This window comes from Chiloscyllium punctatum, chromosome 49, assembly GCF_047496795.1.
Source record: "Chiloscyllium punctatum isolate Juve2018m chromosome 49, sChiPun1.3, whole genome shotgun sequence".
Taxonomy (NCBI): domain Eukaryota; kingdom Metazoa; phylum Chordata; class Chondrichthyes; order Orectolobiformes; family Hemiscylliidae; genus Chiloscyllium; species Chiloscyllium punctatum.
The window spans coordinates 39,248,286-39,259,445 of record NC_092787.1 but is presented as its reverse complement, the minus strand read 5'-3'; positions in this window follow the sequence as shown (position 1 = coordinate 39,259,445).

Sequence of the window (11,160 nt, the reverse complement as noted above, 5' to 3'; positions counted from 1 at the left end):
CAACCAGCCCATGCCAACCATAATCCCAAACAAAACTCGTCCCACCTGACTGCATTTGGCCCATGTTGGAGTTTTTAAAACAGAAGTTGATAAGAGTTTAGGAGCGGCACATTTATGCAAGATAGGTTTGGCAAGCTACGTGAACCTTGGATGACCGGAGATGTTGTGATCTCGGTCAGAAAGAAAAAAGGAAACTAATGTATTTTCTAGGAGGATGGGAATTGATGAAGCCCTTGAAGTATATAAAGAAAGTGGGAAAGAATTTAAACAAGGAATTAGAAGGGCTAAAAATGGTCATGAAAAATCATTAGCAAACAGGATTAAGGAGAATCCCAAGAATTTATATACATATATAAAAAGCAAGAGGGTAGCCAGGGAAAGGGTTGGCCCATTCAAGGACAAATGAGAGAATCCATGTGTGGAGTCAGAAGATGTAGGTGAGGTCCTAAATGAATACTTCGTCTCGGTATTCACCAAAGCAAAGGAATTGGTAAAGGATGATCTCAGGGAAGGAAGTTTTAAGTTTCTAAGCCAGGTTGCTAATAAAAAGGAAGAGGTGTTGTACATCTTAAAAATTATTAAGGTAGATAAATCCCCGAATCTTGAGGGAATCTATCCCAGAATATTGAGGGTGGCAACACAACAAATTACTGGAGCATTGACAGACATCTTTGTATCCTCTTTGGCCACAGGTGAGCTCCCAGAGGACTGGAGAATAGCCAATGTTGTCCCATTGTTTAAGAGGCGTAGCAGGAATAATCCTGGAAATTTACAGGTCTGTGGATCTCACTTTGGTGGTAAGGAAATTATTGGAAAAGATTCTCAGGGATAAGATCTATACACATTTAGAAGCATTTATTAGCGATAGACAGCATGGCTTTGTGCGGAGGAGGTCATGCCTCACTAACTTGATTGAGTTTTTTGAGGAGGTGACGAAGTTGATTGATGAGGGAAAAGCAGTTGATGTTGTCTACATGGACTTCAATAAAGACTTTGACAATGTTCCTCATGGCAGACTGGCACAAAAGATGAAGTCACATGGTGTCAGGGGTGAGCTGGCAAGGTGGATAAAGAACTGGCTTAGTCATAGGATGTGGAGGGGCCGGTGTTGGACAGGGTGGACAAAGTTAAGAATCACACAACACCAAGTTATAGTACCTGGTGTTGTGTGATTCTTAACTTAGTCATAGGAGACAGAGGATAGCGGTGGAAGGATGCTTTTCAGAATGGAGTGCTGTGACTACTGGTGTTACACAAGAACCAATGCTGGGACCTCTGCTATTTGTGATCTACATAATGATTTAGAGGAAAACATAGCTAGCCTAATTAGCAAGTTTGCAGATGATACGAAGATTGGTGGAGTTGCAGATAGTGACGAAGGTTGTCAGAGGATATAGCAAGATATAGATCGGTTGGAAGCATGGGCAGAAAAATGGCAGATGGAGGTTAATCTGGACAAATGTGAGGTGATGCATTTTGGAAAGTCAAGTACAGGTGGAAATTATACACTGAATGGCAGAATCTGCCTGGAAGTCAGTGGTGAGTGGTGTTCCACAGGGCTCTGTCCTTGGGCCTCTATTGTTTGTAATTTTTATTAATGACTTGGATGAGGGGATTGAAGGATGGGTCAGCAAGTTTGCAGATGACACAAAGGTTGGAGGTGTCATTGACAGTATAGAGGGCTGTTGTAGGCTGCAGCGGGACATTGACAGGATGCAGAGATGGGCTGAGAGGTGGCAGATGGAGTTCAACCTGGATAAATGTGAGGTGATGCATTTTGGAAGGTCGAATTTGAAAGCTGAGCACAGGATTGAGGATAGGATTCTTGGTAGTGTGGAGGAACAGAGGGATCTTGGGGTGCAGATACATAGATCCCTTAAAATGGCCACCCAAGTGGACAGGGTTGTTAAGAAAGCATATGGTGTTTTGGCTTACATTAACAGGGGTATTGAGTTTAAGAGTCGTGAGATCTTGTTGCAGCTCTATAAAACTTTGGTAAGACTGCACTTGGAATACTGCGTCCAGTTCTGGTCGCCCTATTATAAGAAAGATTTGGATGCTTTGGAGCGGGTTCAGAGGAGGTTTACCAGGATGCTGCCTGGACTGGAGGGCTTATCTTATGAAGAGAGGTTGACTTTTTTCATTGGAGAAAAGGAGGAGAAGAGGGGACCTAATTGAGGTATACAAGCTAATGAGAGGCACAGATAGAGTCGATAGCCAGAGACTATTTCCCAGGGCAGAAATTACTAACACAAGGGGTCATAGTTTTAAGCTACTTTCGTATAGAGGGGATGTCACAGGTGGGTTCTTTACACAGAGAGTTGTGAGAGCATGGAATGCATTGCCAGCAGCAGTTGTGGAGGCAGGGTCATTGGGGACATTTAAGAGACTCCTCGACATACATATGGTCACAGAAATTTGAGGGTGCATCCATGAGGATCAGTGGTTGGCACAATATCGTGGGCTGAAGGGCCTGTTCTGTGCTGTACTGTTCTATGTTCTAATCCTTAGGAGTAATGATATGCAGAGGGATCTGCGTGTGCAGATCCTACATCACTGAAGATGGCAGCGCAGGTAGATAAGGTAGTAAAAAAGGCATATGGCATGCATGTTGTCATTGGAAGGGGCATTGAGTGAGGACAGACAGGTTACGCTGCAGCTTTAGTTAGGCTACACTTGAAATATTGCTTACAGTTCTGCTCATCACACTACCAGAAGGATGTGGTTGCTTTGGAAAGGGTACAGAAAAGGTCTACCAGGATGTTTCCCAGTATGGGTAATTTTTGCTAAGAAGGAAGGTTGGTTAGACTGGGTTTGTTTTCACTGGAAAGCAGGAGGTTGAGGGATGACCTAATACAAGTTTATAAAATTGTGAATGACATGGATAGAGTGGGAAGTACGAGGCTTTTTCCCAGAGTGGAGGGGTCAATTACTAGGGGACACATGTTCAAGGTGTGAGTCAATGTTTTCACACAAAGGGTAGTGAGTGCCTGGAACGTATTGCCAGAGATGGTGGTGGAAGCAGACACAATAGCAGCATTCAAGAAGCATCTGGACAAGTACATGAATAGGAAGGGAATAGATGGGATACAGATCCTGAAAGTGAAGACAGTTTTAGAACGGAAAGGCAAAATGTGTTGATGCCAGCTTGGAGGGACAAAAGGCCTGTTCCTGTGTTGTATTGGTCTTTGTTCTTTATATCCCTCCACCATTTCTATTCATGAACTTATCCAAATGCCTATTAAATATTGTAACTGTATCTGCAGTCACCATTTCCTCTGGAAGTTCATTCCATACACAAACCACCCCATGTAAAAAAAGTTGCCCCCATGTCTTTTTTCAATCTTTCTCCTCTCACCTTAAAAAAAATTGCCCCTACCCTTGAAATGCCCTTCCCTAAGACATCTGCCATTCACCTTATCTATACCTCTCATGACTTCATAAATGAACCTCCTATGCTCTAGTAAAAAAAATCCCAGCCTCTTCTTATAACTCAAACTTTCCATTCTCAGCAACATCCTGGTAAATCTTTCCTGAACCCTCTCCAGCTCAATAATAAGCTTCCTATAGAAGGCCATGGATGAGGTCGTATGTGACTTCTGGTCCAGAACTGAACACAGTACTCCAGAAGAGGTCTCACCAATATCCTGTAAAGTTTCAACATGACATCCCAATCTCCATACGCAAAGGTGTCAGCAATGAAGACAAGCCTATAAGACAAATCCTTCCACACCAGGGATCATCCTCTTGAACTTTCTCTGAACTGCCTCCAATGAAATGATAGCATTCCTTGAATAAAGGGACTAAAACTGTTCCCAGTCCTCCAGTTATGGGTCATACCAGCGCCTTGGACAGTTGCTGTAGGACTTCCCTACTCTTGTACACCAACTCTGTTGAAATAAGGGCTAACATTCCATGAACCTTCCCGACTACCTGCTGTACCTGTGAACTAGATTTCTGAGTTTCATGCACAAGTACCACCAAATCCCTTTGTGTTGCAGCTTTCTGTTTTTCTCCATTTAAAAAAGACTATAAGATATAGGAGCAGACATTAGGCCATTCGACCCATCGAGCCTGCTCCACCATTCAACCATGGCTGATAGGTTTTTCAACCCATTTCCCACTTTCGCCCCTTAGATGTCCTTAACAATGAAGAACTTATCTATCTCTGTTTTAAATATATTCAGTGACCTGGTATCTATAGCCTTCTGAGGCAATGAATTCCACAGATTCACCTCTCTATGACTAAAGAATTTTCTCCTTATCTCTGTTCTAAAGGGTCTTCCCTTTACTCTAAGGCTGTGTCCTCAGGCCCTCCTCTCTCCTGCCAATGGAGACATCTTCCACGTCCACTCTGTCCAGGCTATTCAGTATTCTGTAAGTTTCAATCAGATTCCCCTCATATCCTTCTAAGCTCCATAAGAGTATAGTCCCAGAGTCCCCAAATGTTCCTCCTATGTTAAGCCTTTCATTCCTGGAATCATTCTTGTGAACTTCCTCTGGACTCGCTCCAAAGCCAATACGTCTTTCCTGAGGTATGGAGCCTAAAATTGCTCACAATACTCTAAATGTGGTCTGACCAGAGCCTTATAAACTCTCAGTGGTTCATCCCTGCTTTAATATTCTAGTCCTCTCGAGATGCATGACAACATTGTATTTTCCTTCCTAACTACTGACTCAACCTGCAAGTTAACCTTCAGAGACTCCCAAGTCCCTTTGCACTTCAGATTTCTGAATTTTCTCCCCATTTAGAAAATAGTCCATGCCTCTATTCTTCCTATCTAAGTGCATGACCTCACACTTTATCATAGAATCCCTACAGCGTGGAAACAAGCCATTAGGGCCCAACAAATTCATACCAGCCCTCTGCAGATTAACCTATCCTGACCCATTCCCCTACCCTATTACTCTATATTTACCCCTGACCAATGCGCCTAATCTACACATTGCTGAACACTATGGGCAATTTAGCATGGCCAACTCACCCGCACACCTTTTGATTCTGGGAGGAAACCCACGCAGACACGAGGAGAATGTGCAAACTCCACATAGTCGCCTGAGACTAGAATCGAACTGGGGTTCCTGGTGCTGTGAGGCAGCAGTGTGAACCACTGTGTCGCCCCTTTCCCACGCTTGTATTTCATCTGCCACTTCTTTTGTTCTCCCTGCCTAAGTGAACAACTTGACGTTTTTCTACATTATATTCTATTTGCCAACATAGTACCTACTTACTTAACCTATCAATATCTCTCTCTAACCTGTTTGTATCCCTGTCACAACTTGCCTTCCCACCTATTTTTGTGTTATCTACCAATTTGGCTTCCTTCTTCCAAGTCATTAGTATATATTATAAACAGTTGTGGTCCCAGCATTGATCACTGTGGAACCCGACTGGTTCCCAGGTCACCATCCTGAAAAATAACTCCTTATGCCCACTTATCGCAAAAGACTGGTGGCCTGAGGTGTGTATACTTTAATGCAAGTATAGTGGGTAAGGCAGATAAACTTAGGGCTTGCATTGGTGCCTGGCAGTATGACATTATTGCAATCACAGACACTTGGTTGAAGGAAGGCCATGATTGGTAACTAAATGTTCCAGGATATAGACGATTCAGACAGGATAGGGAGGGAAATATAAGGTGGGGAGGAGTTACATTGTTGGTCAGGGATGATATCACAGCTGTGCTAAAGGAGGACACTATGGAAGGCTTGAGCAGTGAGGCATTATGGGTGGAGTTGAGAAATAAGAAATGTGCAGTTACATTGTTGGGGCTGTATTACAGGCCTCCCAACAGTGAGCGTGAGGTAGAAGAACAAATAGGTAAACAGATTATGGAAAGATGTCAAGGCAATAGGGTGGTGGTGATGGGAGATTTTAATTTTCCCAACATTGACTGGGATACACTTAGTGTCAGAGGTCTGGATGGGACAGAATTTGTAAGAACCACCCAAGAGAGTTTTCTAGAGCAGTATGTCAATAGTCCGACGAGGGAAGGGGCCATGTTGGACCTGGTACTGGGGAATGACCCAGGCCAGGTGGTAGAAGTTGCGGTGGGGGATTTCTTTGGGAACAGTGACCACAATTCTGTAAGTTTTAGAATACTCATAGACAAGGATGATAGTCCTAAGGGAAGAGTACTAAACTGGGCCAAGGCCAATTTTTTCAAAATTAGACAGGAGCTGGGAAATGTGGTTTGGACACATTTGATATGTGGGAGACTTTTAAAGATTGTGCAGGATAGGCATGTCCCACTGAAATCAAAGGATAGGAAAGGCAAGATTCATGAACCATGGATGACAGGAGAAATGGTATGGCTAGCCAAGAGGAAAAGCGAAGCATACATAAGGTTCAGGCAGCTAAGAACAGAATGGGCCCTGGAGGAATATCTGAACGAGGAATCAAGCGTGCTAAAGGGGATCATGAAATAGTTTTAACAAGCAGAATTAAGGAGAATCCCAAAGTCTCTTACTCTTATATAAGAAACAAGCGGGTAACTAGAGAAAGGATTGGATAAGGAAGGAAAGCTGTGTGTCGAACCTGAGAGAATGGGTGAGATTTTGATTGATTACTTTGCATCAGTCTTCACTGAGGAGAGGGACATGATGAATGTTGAAATTACAGATAGATGTTTGATAACTCTGGATCACATTGACATAAGGAAGGAAGATGTGTTGGGTAGGCTAGAGGTTATTAAGGTGGACAAATCCTCAGGGCCAGATGGGATATATCACAGGTTGCTGAGGGAGGTGAGAGGGGAAATAGCTGGGGCCCTGACAGATATCTTTGTAGTATCCTTAAACACAGGTGAGGTGCTGGAGGACTGCTCATGTTGTCCCCCTATACAAGGGTGGTAGGGATATTCTGGGTAACTACAGACTAGTGAGCCTAATGTCAGTAGTGGGAAAGTTGCTGGAGAAGGTACTGAGGGATAAAATCAATTTTTGGAAGTGGTAGGCAACATGGTTTTGCGCGGGTAGATCATGCCTTACCAACTTAATACAGTTATTTGAGGAAGTGACCAAGTTGATAGATGAAGGAAGGGCTGTAGATGTCATATACATGGATTTTAGTAAGCCGTTTGCTAAGGTTCCCCACAGTAAACTAATAGAGAAAGTCAAGTCACATGGTGTGCAGAATGTTCTAGCTAGGTGGATAAAGAACTGGTTGAGCAACAGGAGACAGAGTAGTAGTTGAAGGGAGTTTCTCGAAATGGAGAAAAGTGACCAGTGGTGTTCCACAGGGGTCAGTGTTGGGGCCACTGTTATTTGTGATATATATAAATGATCTGGAAGAGGGCACTGTTGGTATGATCAGTAAGTTTGCAGATGACACTAAGATTGGTGGAGTAGCAGAAAGCATAGAGGACTGTCAAGGAATACAGGAGAATACAGATAGACTGGAGAGTTGGGCGGAGAAGTGGCAGATGGAGTTCTATCCAAGCAATTGTGATGGGATGCATTTTGGGAAGTCTAATTCTAAAACGAATTATACAGTAAATGGAAGAGACTTGGGAAAAGTTGATGGGCAGAGAGATCTGGGAGATCAGGTCCATTGTACCCTGAAGGTTGCTGCACAGGTGGTTAGAGTGGTCAAGAAGGCATATGATATGCTTGCCTTCATCGGACGGGGTATTGAGTATAAGAGTTAGCAGGTCATGTTAAAATTGTACAAGACATTGGTTCGGCTGCATTTAGAATACTGTGTACAGTTCTGGTAACATTACCAAAAGGATATGGATGCTTTGGAGAGGGTGCAGGGAAGGTTTACGAGGATGTTGCCTGGTATGGAAGGTGCTAGCTATGATAAGAGGTTGAGTAGGTTAGGATTGTTTTCATTAGAAAAAAGGAGATTGAGGGGGGACCTGATTGAGGTTTACAACATCATGAAGGGTATAGACAGGGTAGATAGAGATAAGCTTTTTCCCAGGGTGAAGGATTCAATAACAAGAGGTCATGCTTTCAAGGTGAGAGGTGAAGAGTTTAAGGGGGTATACACAGACCAAGTACTTTACACAGAGGGTGGTGAGTGCCTCGAATGCGTTGCCAGCAGAGGTGGTAGAAGTAGGCATGGTAGATTCATTTAAGGTGCATCTGGACAGATGCACGAGTAGGTGGGGAGCAGAGGGATACAGATGCTTAGGAATTGGGCGACAGGTTTAGACAGCGGATTTGGATTGGCTCAGGCTTGGAGGGCCGAAGGGCCTGTTCCTGGGCTGTAAATTTTCTTTGTTCTTTAGTGTTTCCTGCCTATTAGCCAGTTCTCTATTCACAACAATATACTACCTAGGACACCACAGGTTCTTACTTTATGACCTCCCCTCTTGTGAGATACCTTGTTAAATACCTTCTGTAAATGTTACTTGCCTCTTGTCAGCCCAAGCCTGAATATTTTCCAAATCTGGTATTTGAACATGGACTACTTCAATCCCTGAGGAATTGCAAATGGTGCTGAGCACTGTTTGATCATCCGCAAACATCCCTTCTGACCTTACGATGGAGGGAAGGTAAACCTTACGATGGAGGGAAGGTAATTGATGAAGCAGCTGAAGATGGTTGTGCCTGGGACATTACCCTGAGGAACTGCTGAGAGATCTCCTAGAGCTGAGATGACTGACCTCCAACAGCCAGGAAAGACTCCAACCAGTGGAGTTTTTATTTTATTGACTCGTGGGATGTGGGCAGGAACTCAGGTTCCTGATTAGAACATAGAACATAGAACAATACAGCACAGAACAGGCCCTTCGGCCCACGATGTTGTGCCGAACTTCTAACCTAGATTAAGCACCCATCCATGTACCTATCCAAATGCCGCTTAAAGGTCACCAATGATTCTGACTCTACCACTCCCACGGGCAGCGCATTCCATGCCCCCACCACTCTCTGGGTAAAGAACCCACCCCTGACATCTCCCCTGTACCTTCCACCCTTCACCTTAAATTTATGTCCCCTTGTAACACTCTGTTGTACCCGGGGAAAAAGTTTCTGACTGTCTACTCTATCTATTCCTCTGATCATCTTATAAACCTCTATCAAGTCACCCCTCATCCTTCGCCGTTCCAACGAGAAAAGGCCGAGAACTCTCAACCTATCCTCGTACGACCTACTCTCCATTCCAGGCAACATCCTGGTAAATCTTCTCTGCACCCTCTCCAAAGCTTCCACATCTTTCCTAAAGTGAGGCGACCAGAACTGCACACTGTGGCCTAACCAAAGTCCTGTACAGCTGCAACATCACTTCACGACTCTTGAATTCAATCCCTCTGCTAATGAACGATAATACTCCATAGGCCTTCTTACAAACTCTATCCACCTGAGTGGCAACCTTCAAAGATCTATGTACATAGACCCCAAGATCCCTCTGTTCCTTCACCTGACTAAGAACCCTACCATTAACCCTGTATTCCGCATTCTTATTTGTTCTTCCAAAATGGACAACCTCACACTTGGCAGGGTTGAACTCCATCTGCCACTCCTCAGCCCAGCTCTGCATCATATCTAAGTCCCTCTGCAGCCGACAACAGCCCTCCTCACTGTCCACAATTCCACCTATCTTCGTATCATCTGCAAATTTACTGACCCACCCTTCGACTCCCTCATCTAAGTCATTAATAAAAATTACAAACAGCAGAGGACCCAGAACTGATCCCTGCGGAACTCCACTTGTAACTGGGCTCCAGGCTGAATATTTACCATCTACCACCACTCTCTGCCTTCGACCGGTTAGCCAGTTTTCTATCCAATTGGCCAAATTTCCCTCTATCCCATGCCTCCTGACTTTCCGCATAAGCCTACCATGGGGAACCTTATCAAATGCCTTACTAAAATCCATGTACACTACATCCACTGCTCTACCCTCATCCACATGCTTGTTACAAAGTTAAATGCTACCTTGGTGTCAAGAACAGTAACCCTCACTTTCCCACTTGTTTAGAGCTCCTTTAGACCAAGGCTGTAATGAGATCTGGGTCTGGCCAAAATCAAGCTGAGTGTCAGTGGGGCAGGTCATAGCTAAATAAATATTATGTGATGGCAGTGTTACAAGACCTTTTTTTATTATATTATATATTTCCATCGTGTTGCAATGTAAAGCATTTGTATTTTAATATCTTTGTGAGCTCAAACTCAACTGGTAGTAAGATGGAGCCACAAAGAAAAAATAATTCTGTAGGAAGATGTCACTATGGGCCTCGAGAGGGAAAGTTTTAAATGAAGTGGGGACACAGACAGCAGAAACACACACAAACCCTCAGAGAAACACACACAAACCCACGCAAATACACACCCACAGAAACAAATGCAAAGCCAAGGACGCACACAAACCCACAGGAACACACACAGCAAAAACACAATAGCATAGCCTTGTTAGAATATTTCTTTGAGGTGGTGTTCACTACCAGACATTGTGACCACAACAACTAGCCATGGAACTGCAAATGGCCCAGTGGGTATGTCTGGTTGGTATCTTCCTACTGCTGAGATCCACTGATCGTGTCTACCTTGCTGAGATCATTGACCACACCACTCCTGTTCAGATCCATTATTAAGAATCACACAACAGCAGGTGCGCTGAGCTACCTTACAAAGGAGCAGCACTCTGAAAGCTTGTACTTCCAGATAAACTCATCGGGCTATAACCTGGTGTTGTGTGATTTTTAACTTTGTCCGTCCCAGTCCAACACCGGCATCTCCACGTTGAGATCCAGTGATCATACCCAGCTGCACCACGAGCTGGCCCCTGCTGAAGGTTACATGAGAGGAGGCACACGGCAGTACAGCTGGCTGCGGCTGGTAACCCAATCTGCTGACATAATTGTAAGGCATTGGCCTGTATGCGAAAGACACTGGGCTGAAGCCTCAGTTCACAAAGACATCACTGCTGCAGCCGTGGGACAGAAAACAAACAACTGTCGATGCTGGAAATCTGAAACAAAAACAAAGTGCTGGAGAAACTCCGGTCTAGCAGCATCTGTGGAGAGAAAGTAGAGTTAATGTTTTAGGTTTAAGAACTTTTCTTCAGAACTGTTCTCCATAAATGCTGCCAGACCTGCTGAGTTTCTCCAGCAGTTTCTGTTTTTGTCCTCCCTGAGAAACGGGTGGTGTGGACACGTGCTGTTCCTTAGAGAGTTCATAGAGGTTTACTTCATCAAATTACATCCAAAC